Below are 15349 nucleotides of genomic sequence, written 5' to 3'. Positions count from 1 at the left end.
TTTTAAACACAAAAGTTTAACGTTTCGATACAGCCAGTTTACCTTCTTAACCATTTTTGAGTGTACATTTCAGTGAAATTAAGCACATTCACAATGTTCAACTGTCTATCCATCTTCACAACTCTTCATCTCGCAAAACTGAAACCGTGTGCCTATTAAACAGTAACTCCCTATTCTCCCTTCTCCTCCACCCTTAGGAACCATGATTTTACTTTCTGTCATTGTGAATTTGACTGTTCTAGGTACCTCATGTGAGTGGAATCATATTTGTCCTTTTGTGACTGGTTTATGTCACTTAGCATAATAGCCTCAAGGTTCATAGTTATTGTAGCACATCAACCAGCTGATTTTTGGATGTTGATCCTGTATCCTGCAGCTATTCTGAACTCATTTATTCTTCTTAATTGTGTGTGTGTGTGTTTGTTCTTTAGGACTTTTCTGTATATAAGTTTTTATCACCTGTGAATAAAGATAGTTTTATAGTTGCCTTTCCATTTTGGGGGCCTTTCATTTATTTTTCTTGCCGAATTTTCCTGGCTAGAACCCGCAGTACAGTGTTGAATAGGAGTGGCAAGAGTGGACATCCTTGTCTTGTTTCTACTCTTAAAGGAAATACATCCTATCATAACCATTAAGTATAACATGAACTGTGGGCTTTTTTAGATGGCTTTATCAGGTTAAGGAAGTTGACTTCTATCCCAAGTTTAAATGATTTTGTCTTGTCATGAAAGGGTATTAGATTTTGGTCAGATGTTTTTTTGTGTCTACTGAGGTCATGTACTTTTATCCTTTGTTCTACTGATGTAGTATTACATTGGTTTTCAACTGTTAAACCAACCTTGCATTCCTAGGATAAATCCCACTTGGGTTTGGCTTACAGTCCTTTTTATATGTTGCTAGATTCAATTTATTAGTCTCCTGTTGAGGATTTTTGAGTCTGTAGGGACAAGGGTTGTTGATTTGTCATTTTCTCTTGTGATATCTGTCTTTTTTGGTACCTGGTATGGTCTGGTTTGGAATCTGCAGTCTGGAATCTTGAGCTATTTGGTTTGGCATCTACCTCATTCTGCATTGTGTTATAGTAATTGTTTTATTTTATTTTATTTTTTGTCTTTTTTTTTTTTTGCCATTTCTTGGGCCGCTCCCGCGGCATATGGAGGTTCCCAGGCTAGGGGTCGAATCAGAGCTGTAGCCACCAGCCTACGCCAGAGCCACAGCAATGCAGGATCCGAGCCGCGTCTGCAACCTACACCACAGCTCATGGCAACGCTGTATGGTTAACCCACTGAGCAAGGCCAGGGACTGAACCCGCAACCTCATGGTTCCTAGTCAGATTTGTTAACCACTGTGCCACGATGGGAACTCCGTAATTGTTTTATATATCCAATTCCATTTTTTCTTTTTGGCTGCAGGGTGCAGCAGCTTGATAGGGAATCTCAGTTCTCAGCCCAGGGATTGAACCCGGGCTGTAGCAATGAAAGTGCTGAATCCTAACTACTAGACCACCGAGGAATTCCCTTCACTTTTTCCTTTTAATTTTTTCTGCTTTAGTAAGGTATGCTTGGCTCCCCCAACCCTGTCCGCAGCAGTTAGTGCATTGGTGTGTGTGTGTGAGTGTGTGTTTCATTGAGATATAATTGGCATCTAACTTTGTGCAGTTTTAAGGTGTACAACTTGTTGATTTGAAACATTTTTATACACTCGACCCTTGAACAGCATGGGACTGAACTGTGTGGTTCCACTTATGTGGATTTTTTTTTTTTCCCCCACGCAGTACATACTGCAGTGCTGCATGATTTGTGGTTGGTTAAATCCACGGATGTGGAACTGTGGATATGGAGAAATGACTGTAGAGTTCTATGCAGATTTTTGACTGCATAGGGTCAGTGCCCGTACATCGTTCAAGGGTCTACTGTATTCCAGTATGATTACCACTGAAGCATTAGTGAACACTTCTGTATCATGTCGCATAATTATAATTTTTTTTTTTTTTTGGTTGGGAGAACATTTAAAAGCTAGTTTCTGAGCAACTTTGAAGTATATAACAGTACTGTTGACTGTAGTCTCTATTCTTTGCATTGGATTTCCAGAACTTACTCCCCTTTTAGTTGTGAATTTGTACGGTTTGATATTTCCTCAGTTCTGCTTCCCCCACCCCCCCCCAGCCCCTGGTAATCACAAGTTCAGCTTTTTTAGAGTCCACGTATAAGTGATACCATCCAGCATGTGTCTTTCTCAGACGTATTTCACTTAGCATAATACCCTCAAGGTACATCTGTGTTGTTCGATTATATTCTATTGCATGTCTATACCATGCCTCCTTCATTCATTGATGAACGCCTAGGTTGCTGTTATATCTTGGTTATTGTGAATAATGCTACAGTAAACATGGGGGTGCAGATATCTTTTTGTATCTTATTTTTATTTCTCTTGGGTATATACCCAAAAGCGGAATTTTTGGGTCATTAGTAGTTGTATTTTTAATTTTTTGAGGGCCCTCCATGCTGTTTTCCACAGTGGCTGCACCAGTTTCCCACCAACAGTGCACAAGGGTTTACGTTTCTCCATGCCATTGCTAGCGCTTGTTACCTCTTATCTCCTTGATGATAGCCATTTTAAGAGGTGTGTCAGTTCCTTTTTCTCCTGTATCCACTCCCTTCTTTGTATCCTAACATTAACCCAGTGCAGTGTTTTTACCTCGTCTCTGAGCTAATGTTTAGTGTACTGATAGGTGCATCTCTTAAGCACTTCCTCCACAGTACCTAATTTAATCTTCAGAACAACTCTCTGAGGGAGGTACAATTGCAGACCTCTTGTAAATGAGATGGAGGCTTTAGAGAAATTAAACAAGTTGCTTACACAAGTCTGTAGTGGAGTTGCGATTTAAGCCTACTTCTCTTTGGGATCAGAGCCAGAGCTCTTAACCACACGCTGTGCTGCCCAGGAAATGCTTGTTTGAGTAGATTGGATTTAAACTGGTCCTTAAAGAAGTAGATTGTGGGTATAAGAAAGAGGGAAAAGAGTGCAGTTTGGTGGTGGATGGAGTTAGAGTATTAGTAGAAGCCAGGAAGCAGGAATTTGTATTTAATTGGAGTACCTAATGCTGGGGTAGCACAGTACCAGTAGAACTGGTTTTTGTCCCCAGAGCAGTAATTAGTTCTATTTGGAAAAATGAGATTAACATCTGCAACAATTAGAACATGAGCCTTGTTTAAGTAGAGGTCAAGGGTGAGGTTTGTGTGAGTTGGGAAGAATCGTGAAGGAACTAGTAATCAAGTTTAGCCTCAAAAGGGGAGTAGGGTAGTTTAGCAAACCAGATTTTGGGTCAGGCTTTACCATTGCCTTGTACTATACAAGTCACTGAGACTTTCCTATTCTTGGTTTACGTGTCAAATAACATCAGTTTTATGGGGTGGGATTGTGGCTTCAAAATGAGTATCTTGGAGCACCCTGTAAACCATACAGTGCCGCTGTTATGGCGGGGGATTTCTGTTAGCTCAAAATTCTCCTCTCACAAACTCTCCTCAGCCTGAGCCTTTTATTTTAAAATAGTTTCAGTCCTAGAGAAATTTTGCAAGAATAGAGCAAAAAATTCCTGGATATCCTTCATCTGTATTCCACAAATGTTAATATTTAATCACATTTGCTTTTCCATTCTCTTTTTATGTGCATACTGGGTTTTTTTTTGTTTGTTTGTTTGTTTTTTTCCTGCACTGTTTGAGAGTAACTTAGAGACATGATGTCCCTTTACCCCTAAAAACTTAACTATTTCCTACTGTTAGCCATAAAAAAGAATGAAATAATGTCATTTGCAGCAACCTGGGTAGACCTAGAGATTATCATACTTGGTGAGGTAAAGTCAGACAGAGACAAATATATAATATCACTTATATGTGGAATCTTTTAAGGAACAGGATTCCTGTTGTGGCACAGTGGGCTAATGATCCCGCTTGTCCTGTGGCAGTGCAAGTTTGATCCCCAGCCCAGTGGGTTAAGATCCACTTTGCCACAGCTGTGGCGTAGGTTGAAGCTTGTGGGTCTGATTTGATCTCTGGTCTAGGAAAGTCCATATGCCTCAGGTGCAGCCAAAAAAGAAAAAAAAAAAAAAATCTAAATGACAGAAATGAACTTATTTATGAAGTAGAAATAGACTCATAGACATAGAAAACACATTTATAGTTACCAAAGGGAGAAAACAAATTTATAGTTACCAAAGGGGGAAGGGGAGAATAAATAGATTTGGGATTACCAGATACACACTGCTGTATATAGGGAACTGTGTTCAATATCTTGTAGTAACCTATAATGGAAAATAGTCTGAAAAAGGATATATATATATGTATGTATATCACGTTTGTATAACTGAATCACTGCTGTACACCTGAAACACTGTGAGTCAACTATACTTCAGTTTAAAAAAATAGGTATTTTTTGGAGTTCCTGCTGTAGCATAGTGGGTTAAGAATATGACTGCATGCACTGTGGGGGTGTGGGTCAGATCCCTGGATCACAGTGGGTTAAAAAGTGTTTCCTAAAATCAAAGACATTGTCTTAGTAATTCCATTACCATGATCAAAACTGGAAGTCTTAATACAGTCTTAATAGCAAATCTGCACACCGTACTCAGATTTTGCCGGTTGTTTCAATAATATCTTTTAGAGCAACCAAAAAACCTTTTTCTGGTCAGAGATACAGTCTAGAAATACAGGCTGCATTTAGTTTTTCTTTTATCTTTTACTTGTTAGTGCTGCACCTGGGGCATATGGAAGTTCCCAAGCTAGGGATTGAATCGGAGCTGCTGCTGCAGGCCTATGCCACAGCCACAGCATAGGCTGAGATCCAAGCTGCGTCTGCAACCTACACTGTAGCTCAAGGCAATACCAGATCCTTAACCCACTGACAGAGGCCGGGGATCAAACCCACCTCGTCATGGATATTAGTAGGGTTCTTAACCTGCTGAGCCACACCAGGAACTCCTGCATTTAGTTTTCAAGGTCATTTAGTCACCTGTATGCTGGAACAGTTTCTTGGTCTTTGTTTTTGAAGAGTACAGGCTGGTTACTTGGTAGGATGTTCCTCTGTCTGTATTTGTCTGATGTTTCCTCTTGATTAGATTCACATTATGCATTTTTGGCAGGAACAGCAGAGAACCAATGGTGTGTTTTGCTTAGTGCATCGTATTAGGAGGTGCATAATAGCCATTTATCCCATTATGGGTGGTGATTAACTTCAACTGCTTGGTTAAGGTATGGTATATGCCAGGTTTCATTACTGTAAAATTAGTACTTTTCTTTCCCTATTTAATAATTATATTGTTGGGAGAACTTTGAGACCATGTATCTTATTTCTCATGGAGATTCTTGTCTGAATCAAGGATTGCCAAATAGCGATTTTCTAAATTCATTATTCTTGCTGCATTCATTAAATTCAGTGGTAAGATCTATCCTGTTATCCTATTCATTCATTCATTGGTTTGTTTTTTTTTTAATTAGTGTTCATGGCATGCAGAAGTTCCTGGGCTGGGGATCAAACCTGTGCTATAGTTGTAACCATAGCTACAGCAGTGACAATGCTGGATCCTTAACCCACTGAGCCATGAAGGAATGCATGAATTCTTTATTCAATGGGTTGTAATCCTTTACTAACATTATTTTATTGCTCAGATTATGAGGTCAGTAGAAGCCCCCTTGAAGCTCAACTTCCTACTTTTTTCTTTCTTTTTAAAATGTATGGCTGTACATAACAGCATGTGGAAATTCCCAGTCCAGGGACTGAATCTGAGCCACAGCTGCAACCTGTGCTGTATCCTTTAACCCACTAGGTGTTGGGCCGGAGATCAGACCCGCACCTTTGCAGTGACCTGTGCCACTACAGTCGAATTCTTAACCCACTGTGCCACAGTGGGAATTCCTCAACCTCCTATGTTTTGAAGAGATCCAGACTGTATCATCTGGATCTTTTTTTCTGTTTGTTTTGTTTGAGTGGCCACACCTGGAGCATATGGAAGTTCCTGGGCCAGGGGTCGAATCGGAGCTGCACTGAGCCTTGGCAACACGGGACCCGAGCTGCACCTGCACCCTACACTGCAGTTTGCAGCAACACCGGATCCTTACCTCACTGAGTGAGGCCAGGGATCGAACGTGCATCCTCGTGGAATCTATGTTGGGTTCTTAACCTGCTGAACCACAAAGGAACTCCTCATCTGGGTCTTCACTGCTACCTCATCACATACTACCTTCCTATTTTCTCCTCTTTCTTAAGAGGAAGATATGCTGATTTCATTACCGCCTATGCCTGCAAAACAAAGCTTTTTGCCTCTGCTTTAGGGTTTAAAATCAGTGCCCTCTGGAAATATGCAGTGTTGCTGCCATCCATCCCTTTTTCCTCTTTTCTCCACGTATTTCTGTCACAACTAGGTATTTTAATTAGTCTATGTATGTGCTTCTGGAATTCCTTTGTGCAAATACAAGCACATGGAGATATATATTCTTATGTCTTCCCCCTTTTTAACGCACAAGATGATATACTGAACCTTAGTTTTTCCCCGTTAACTCTACACCTTCCAGATCCTTTCATATCAGAACAGAGAGACCTTCCTTATCTGTTTTACAGCAGCACGGTATTCCATTTTGTGGACATATCAGTTTTATTTAACTACTTTAATATTTGCAGGTATAAACTACCTGTGACTGTAAACTAGTCTCTCTTGTGTTATCCCATCTATTACCACCTTCTTTGATATCTTTATTCCTTAATCCTTTTCTACTTCCAAATTAGTACTAATCCTTATTAAAAAAAAAAAAACTTCATTTATATCCTGTTTTTTTCATATCGTGGCTGAATTTCTGAAAATCTGATCATTCTTAACCTATTTTTGCAGCAGTTGGTTTTCCATCTCTACTATCTGGTGATATTATAGCTTTGAAGGTTACCAGTGACTTCCTGTTTGTTGTGTAGTAGTAGCCTGGCTTTGGTGGTTCATTTAGTTGTAGGCGGACGAGAAGGAGGAAGGACGAAGAGGCTGACAAGCAGAGAGGAAAAGGCTGGGAGAAGATAAAATAAGGTGTAAGGGGGAAAGTAGAGTAGGTGTGAACAACATTTTTGTCAGGAGATGTGAGCTTATCTTCATAATTAGCTTGTAACATACAACTGGCTTCTGTGTGAAGATGAGTTGGCTTATGGTAGGTTGCGACTTACAGGTTAGTAGGGCCCTCTGGAACGTTGCCTCCTATTTTCCCTGTCCCATTATTATTAGCATTTCTACCAGCAGAGCCTCCGTTTAAAATTTTTTGCTCTCAAAAATCTGGAGTTGTCATTAACCTGTCTCTCTTTTGTCACTTGCTAATGTTGTCAGCTATTCCAATTTGTTAGGACTGTCTTGAATTTATCCTTTTCATTTCATTTCCACATCATGGTTCAGGACGTTGTGCTTTTACTTGGAGTCCTTCAACACCTTAATTAGCAAATTTATTTCACTTTCACCCGACGCTTTTCCTCCTTTTCTCTATCCCTGTCAGTACTGGCCCCTGAAATTGGCGTGCTTATAAGTCTCCGTGTCCTTCTGTGCTTCCTTACCTGAAAAGGCCTGCCTTTCTGTAGAAATCCTGCCTGCTCCAGATCAACTCCTTACTGCTCAGTAAAACTTTCCTTAGCTATTAACAGCTCTTATGCATGTCTTACTTTCCTAAATTTGCTTATAACCTCTACCAAATGGTTGCTTGTTTCTGTATTTCAACTGTGTTCAGTTGTTCCTATAAAATTATAGGTTTTTCTTTTTCTTTTTAGGGCCGCACCTGCTGCATATGGAAGTTCCCGGTCTAGGGGTCGAATCAGAGCCGCACCTGAGGCCTAAGCCACAGCCACAGCAAGGCCAGATCAGAGCCGTGTCTACGACCTATGCTGGATCCTTAGCCCACTCATCGAGGCTAGGGATTCTGCATCCTCATGGTTCTTAACCCTCTGAGCCACAATGGGAACTCCCAAAATTGTAGTTTAAAACCGTGTGTTCTACTTGGGTTCTTCCAGTACACATTAGACCGCTTGACTTACAGAAATCCCTAAGCACACTCTTGCTGATTTATTGATTAAACACTGTATTAAAAATAGGTTGTTATTAAATAATTTTGGATGCAGAGAGTCAGCTTACCCAGGTACCCTAAGGGTCTGCTCCCCTCTGCTTCCTTGCTTAACTGTGGATAAGTACTTTTTAATAGGATTCTCTTTTTGTTTTTCTAACATGATAAACTGACCTGGGCCTTGACCTTTTTTCAACTCAGCAGTGTGTCCTAAAGAGCTTTGTTTTTTGGGGGTCCCCAAGATCACTTTCAGGTTTGATGATTGATTCACTAGGAAGGCTTGCAGGGTTCAGCATACAATTGTACTCATGGCTGTGAATCATTACAGTGAAAGTATACAAAACAAAATCCTTAAAGGGAAAAGGCACATTGGACAAAATCTGGAGGAAAGCAGGTGCCAGCATCCAAGATGTCTATCCCTGTGATGTCATGCAGGGTGTGCTTAATTTTTCTGGCATCAAATTAGGACAACCTGTGTAAAATATTGTTAGAAATTCAGTGCCCAGGGTTTTTATTTGGGGCTGGTCATGCCCAATATTACTAAGACTCCCAATTGCTAGAAGGAGAGTAGATTTTCAGCAAACCTGTATTGTGTGTACTGAGTATACCCATGTCATTTACGGGTTGGTGGGACTCTCCCTGAAGTCCAAATGCCTTTACACCAGCCAAGGGCCAACTTTGCAGTCCTTTCTTAGGATCACAGTCTCAGACCTGTTGTGTTAATTCTTCTTTTGCACACCATGGAAATCTAGTATCTACCACCCCACCCACCCCCCCTTTAAACGTCCATTGTATAAGCACATTATCATTTGTTTAACTTTTCCCTATTGATTCGCTTTTAGGCTACTATTTTGCAGTATCTATTTTTGTGCATTTCCTTTTGCAGTCTTAGATGGAAAGTGATGGGTCATAACAGTGATGTGTAAAGTTTTAATATTGATAGATACTTCCAAGTTGTTCATCAGAGGTCTTTAGTAGTCTGTATTTCTAACAGTAGTTTACAAGAGTATCTTTTAGGAGTGAGTGCTTTTTAATGATACTCATGTTGGGAATGTAGGGAAAGCTGGCAGGCAAGCGTGAGGAAGAGCAGGTCCAGACAGGGCTTTCTAGATCTCAGGTGTGTGTCCTGCTGCCATTATGGACACTTATTTGCCTTATCCATTCACTTCCTGCTCCCAAGACTCTTGATTCTCACATTCACCCACTTCACAATCTCCCACCTTGTTGCTTTTAATCTTGGGTGTGGAGGCTTGTGGTTGTTTTTTATTGTGGAATATTTCAAAGATAACACATGAATAGAACAAAATAAAGATATTTTTTATGTGACCGTTACCCAGTTTCAGCAATTGCCAACATTTTGTCAATCTTGTTTCACTTTACCCTTTTCCTTTTTTGGGAGGATGGGGTGGGGTCTAGAGTAGTAAAACCAAATCCTAGGCCTGGTGTTTTTTCTCTTTTTAGGGCCGCACCCACCGCACATGGAGGTTCCCAGGCTAGGGGTCAAATCAGAGCTGTAGTCACTGGCCTGTGCCACAGCCACAGCAATGTGGGATCCGAGCCACATCTACAACCTACACCACAGCTCACAGCAAGGCGGGATCCTTAACCCACTGAGCGAGGCCAGGGATTGAACCTGCATCCTCATGGATGCTAGTCAGATTCGTTTCTGCTGAGCCACGACGGGAACTCCAGGTCTGGTGTTTTAAAAAACGTTTTTTTTGGGGGGGTTCCTGTCGTGGCGCAGTGGTTAACAAATCCAACTAGGAACCATGAGGTTGCGGGTTCCGTCCCTGCCCTTGCTCAGTGGGTTAACGATCCGGCGTTGCCGTGAGCTGTGGTGTAGATTGCAGACGCGGCTCGGATCCCGCGTTGCTGTATCTCTGGCATAGGCCAGCGGCTACAGCTCAGATTCGACCCCTAGCCTGGGAACCTCCATATGCCGAGGGTGTGGCCCTAGCAAGGAGAAAAAAAAAAAAGTTTTTTGGTACTGATTTACAAAAACAGTGCGTGCTTACATGACATTTTAAGTAGGGGTGTATTTTTTTAAAAACCTTAACCATTCCCCTAAATACGTGATTCAGTTGTGAGGTTACTCTAATGCTCCTAGTTCAGGAGGGTATTTTCTTCGTCTTTTCCTTAATATGAGGTTCTCCGGACATACAGACAACTTAAAAAAAATATGGGCTGACACTGTTCACAGTTCTGCAGATTGCCTTTTTTCATTTAACAGTGTGTTAGGGACATTCCTTCAAATCAATAAACAGATCAACTACTTTTCAGTACAAAAAGCTATGCTGGAGTTCCTGTCGTGGCACAGTGGTTAACGAATCCGACTAGGAACCATGAGGTTGAGGGTTCGGTCCCTGCCCTTGCTCAGTGGGTTAACGTTCCGGCATTGCCGTGAGCTGTGATGTAGGTTGCAGACGCAGCTCGGATCCTGCGTTGCTGTGACTCTGGCGTAGGCCGGGGGCTACAGCTCCGATTCGACCCCTAGCCTGGGAACCTCCATATGCCTCGGGAACGGCCCAAGAAATAGCAAAAAGACAAAAAAAAAAAAAAAAAAAAAAGCTATGCTATTGCGAAGCCATTTCTCTGTTGATGGACTTTCAGTTTTTCTGCTTTTCAGCCCTTGTAACCTTTGCAGTGAACTTTCATATGGATATGGCCTTTTATACTAGTGCTTTATTACTGAAAGATACTTCCTGAAGAATGAGGTGGCTGGTTAGACTATGTATAACTTTAATTGTTAAAATTATTACCACACTACTTTCCAAAAGGTTATGGTAGTTTTCAAGAAGCAATATAAGAGAGAGCCTCTTAACTTTTATTTTTGCCAGCACTACATATAATCCTTGAACATTTTTGCCAGTGAAATTAGTATTAAAATAGTACAGCGTTATAGTTTTTTGCCTTTATTAGAAAGGAAACCCAGCAATTTATTTTAAAAAAATTATATATTGAGTTGGGGTTATATTAGCAAATGCAAAACTTGGTTCAGTGCTAGAAAATCCATTGATATAGTTAATCATAATAGCAATCAAAAGACAAAAATTCTATAACTATTTCAAAAGATATAGAAAGGAAATCTAAAAAAATGGCATCCATTCAGGACCAAATCTCCCACCAAACCAGAAACAGAAAGCAGCTTTGTGTGTGTTTCCCCACCCCAGCTGCATATGGAAGTTCCTGGGCTATGGATTGAACCCGCCCCACAGAAGCAATCCAGCCCTCTGCAGTGACAACACCAGATCTTTAACTCGCTTTGACACAAGGGAGCTCCCTTTACTTTTTAAACATTAAAATTTACTCATTTAATATTAATACTTGAAACAAATTTTAGTATTTATTCACATGACTCAAACTGAACTGTATGAAAAGGTTTATACAGTGAAACCTCCCTCCCTCTCTTGCCCCCATATGCCGAGTTCCTCCTGCCCCCTCCCCCACAGTTACTATTACTTCGTTTCTTTCCTTTTTGATTCCTGGGTCAGGGATCCAAACTGTGCCACAGCAGCCACCCAGGCCACTGCATTGACAGGGCTGGATCCTTAACCCACTGTCACAAGCAATCTCCACTGTTAGTTTCTTAAGTGTTCTTTTAGCATCATTTTATTCACATACAGACAAATGTGAATACATATCCTCTCTCTTGCTTTATACACAAACTATAGTATATACTCTGTCATGCCCCTTCCATTTTTCATGAGTGGTTTGTTTGTTTTTTAAGGACAGGCATTTTTGCTCGTTTCTGATAGCTTTTTAGCCACCTTCCTGTTTCTCTCCTTAAAAAAAACCCAAAAAACAAAAACCTGTTGAACTCCTCAAATATGGCTTTCTTCACTAGTTGTGGTCTAGTTGTTTCTCCCACAAACATTGACAAAGTAAAAAATACCGAAATTGTTGTCTTAAATTTATCACCAATGCCTGGTCCCCCCTTTTAAAACCAGTTACTTTTCAGTCTTTGTCTTTGAGTCTTTTGCTGTTTTTTGCTCCTGATTATACATCCATGGTTCTTGGAACTCCAATACTTTGTGTTTCCTGTAGGAAATAAAAGGATTATGGAGGCACACCATCTGGAGAAAAGATAAAAGTGAGAAGATCTGTCACTTACCTTACCTCTGTGGCTTCTGAAAGGAGAGCTAGTCCTTTATTTTGGAAAGTATCATGGTGTAGGGAAAAGGAAAGGCCATGACTTGAAGAACCTCGATTTGATTTCTGACTCCATCCTATACTAGCCATATGACCTTGGACAAGTTTCTTAATCTTTCTGAGCTTCAGTTTATTCATCTATAGAAGGGAATTATCTGTACTTAGAATTTGTAAGGGACAATGGGAAAATATACATAAAGCGTATATACATACAGTGAAAATATACATACAGTGTGGTCACTGTAACATTGTAATCATTCAGAGGTGTATTCTCATTCCTGGGTCCAGAACTTGCATATTTGAGGAGTCCTGCTCCTAACCTTCAGTGGATGAAAATTGCTGGCTGGAGTGTTGTCTTTGTGGAGCATGGATCAAATATGACAGACCACTTAGACCTATCAGATCCATCACCCCTTACTCCTTTTGATAGGTAAGGTGAGTGATAGAATCAGATGTCTTAATGAATCTCTACTAGCCTTTAAATTCTGAAAGTCAAAGCGTTTGGGGCACAGGTGGTATATTTATGTTTTTCCCCCAATGGCCCAATGGCTTTTTTTTTTTTTTTTTTTTTTTTGGTCTTTTTGCCATTTGTCTTGGGCTGCTTCCGCAGCATATGGAGGTTCCCAGGCTAGGGGTCGAATCGGAGCTGTAGCCGCCAGCTTATGCCAGAGCCACAGCAACGCGGGATCTGAGCCACGTCTGCAACTTACACCACAGCTCACAGCACACCAGATCCTTAACCCACTGAGCAAGGCCAGGGATCAAACCCACAACCCCACGGTTCCTAGTTGGATTTGTTAGCCACTGAGCCACGATGGGAACTCCCCCCCAATGGCTTTCTGAAGGCGATGTGAGAAAAGTGTGGTTAGTTGATGGTGATGACAGTGTTGAAGAATAGGACATTTTTTTTCTCTCATGCTTCTGGTATCAGCTGAAAATACTTCCTTGAGGAAATAGAGTACATCTTTTAAGCCTAAAAGGCCCATTTGGGCCAGAAAGACATTGCTAATGTCATCACAATCCTTCAAAATGAAGTTTGAGAATGGAGGAAAACAATTCCAGAGAATTAGCACAGGAACATCCCAAAGAATAAAAGTAGAGAGACATAGAACAAGTTTAGACAAGGGCTTGTCTGTAATTCACAGGCAAACACAAAGAAGAAATGCTGAAGATTCCTGATGTTTCTGCATAATTAATAAGTGACCCTAAACTGTCTTGACAAAAGTAGGTCTTTGGGGTGCCACTGAGAATTGGTGAGAGGGATTTCTGACTAGGCATTTGAGTGTTTACTCAAATGTGTTAGGAACTCTTCTTTAAACCTTATAAAAATGTTATGAAATAGATGCATATGGTAATACATCCCTCCCCAGCTTTAGTGAAGAAACAGAGGCTGAAGAAGTTTAGGGCTAGTAATCAGCTTTTGAGTAACATGGCAATGATATGGCTTACTTGCCTTTGTTTACTAATTTTAGTCTTTCTTTCATATGTTGTGGCTGTCTCACTCCTCGGCTTCCAGGGCTATAATGAGTGAGCCTGCTCACTCTCATTCCCTCCCTCACGCAGAAAGCTAGAGTGAGTCATGGTATAGTTGGCTTGAATCTGTTTTGCTGCTACTCTGTTAGCACAGGACAGTGCTGCTTTGAACAAAATGGTAATGAAATACAGCAACAGTTCTTATCCTCTTTTTCCAACTTCTGATTTTAGCCGTCATCTACATTAGTAGACTATCATCACTTATACATACTGTTACTTTGTTTTTCACTATCTGCCTGCATCTCCTCTCAGTTTCTTCCATCAGCAAAGCCAGCTTAAGTTTTGTGTGACCTCATTGGAGTGCATCTACAGCACCCCTTCTAGTTTCTTATGTATTGTCTGTGTTTCTCATTTTATCTTCTGCTGTATCCCTACTGCCATATGCATTCCAGCCTTAATAATTTATTTACAGTTCCTCAAATGTGTAGTTCATGTCCCTTGAATCTCTCCATCTCTGATATTCATAATGTCCTCTCTAGAAAGCTTTCTCAGGGCAGAATTAGGGGCTTTTTCTTTTTGTGTGGGTTTTCTTTGAGTAATGATTTTTGGTTGTCTGTTGATAATTATGAATGAAGGTTTAGGTTCTAGACTCTAGGGCAATTAATCTAGGTAATTTGAGTACATTTCCTCCAGCATTGCATAGACTTCGTTGCCCAGTAGCTCCCTTCTTTGAAGGAGTGGGGATTCCTGAGCAGGAGTTTGTGTGTGTGAAGAGTGTTGATTGGCAGACTTCACCTTAAGAACATTTCTTTGGTTTTAGGCTGGATTTAAATACGTTTGCTACCTGTGGCCATGTAGCCATATAGGGATAGAAAGTGGACGGGAGAAATTGAGTAGTTGTGACCTTTCTATATGCCGTCTGTGCTCCATGCCTGTATCAGTTCAGTCAGCTCTGATCTTGGAGCCTCTCTGGAGCTCTGCCAGAGGATGACACATACGGCCACTTAAGACATCTTTTGTGTTTATTCCTAAGTTGTAGCTTCCTTTGCTCTTGTTTATTCATCAGCTCTGAATAGATTTAGTACCTTTTCCTTATCTTTTCGGTGATATAGAGTAGAAAGGAGGAGGCGAACACATTTGCCCAGTCATTTTTGAAATCATTTTGAAATATTGAGCCCTAGGTTCTGTTTGCACATTTCTGATTTTAAGAATTGAAACAAACTTATAGAATGAGTTCATTATGGATTGTTTCCTCAGTATTGATAGAATAGTTTGGAATGTTTATAGGATATGAAATTATTGTAAAGCTTAAATTACAAGCCATCAAATTACGAGTAAGTTGTGTTCTAAAAATAGGTATAAAGCTTTTTAGAACAATGAGAGCTGAAGATAACCCTGGATACCTGGGCAGTAGAGGGTTATGGGGGAGGTTCCAGGCATTGCCATTAGCAGTGGATATTTGGATAATAGATAATTGGGGCCAGAAGCAACATGACTCTGCTCATGAGAGTTTGTTTATATTCTAGAATTGGAGGGAATAGCTGGTTTCCGAATGTAAAATTTGCTAAATTTTGAATGTCTTCTTGATATAATGTTAAGATAAAAAGCTCTACTACTTGTGACTTACTGACTAAAGAAAAGTAGCATACACT

General features: G+C 40.6%; 1 protein-coding gene across 24 annotated transcripts in view; it reads left to right on the top strand.

Annotated features, from left to right (window-relative positions):
• TNRC6A (trinucleotide repeat containing 6A) overlaps positions 1-15349 on the top strand; it is a 244869-nt gene that overhangs the window by 144336 nt on the left and 85184 nt on the right. The gene's annotated exons all lie outside the window — the stretch shown is intronic.

This window comes from Sus scrofa, unplaced genomic scaffold (assembly GCF_000003025.6).
Source record: "Sus scrofa isolate TJ Tabasco breed Duroc unplaced genomic scaffold, Sscrofa11.1 Contig1431, whole genome shotgun sequence".
NCBI classification, from domain to species: Eukaryota; Metazoa; Chordata; class Mammalia; order Artiodactyla; family Suidae; genus Sus; species Sus scrofa.
The sequence above is the reverse complement of the archived record's forward strand: the minus strand, read 5'-3'. Positions and strand labels throughout refer to the sequence as shown.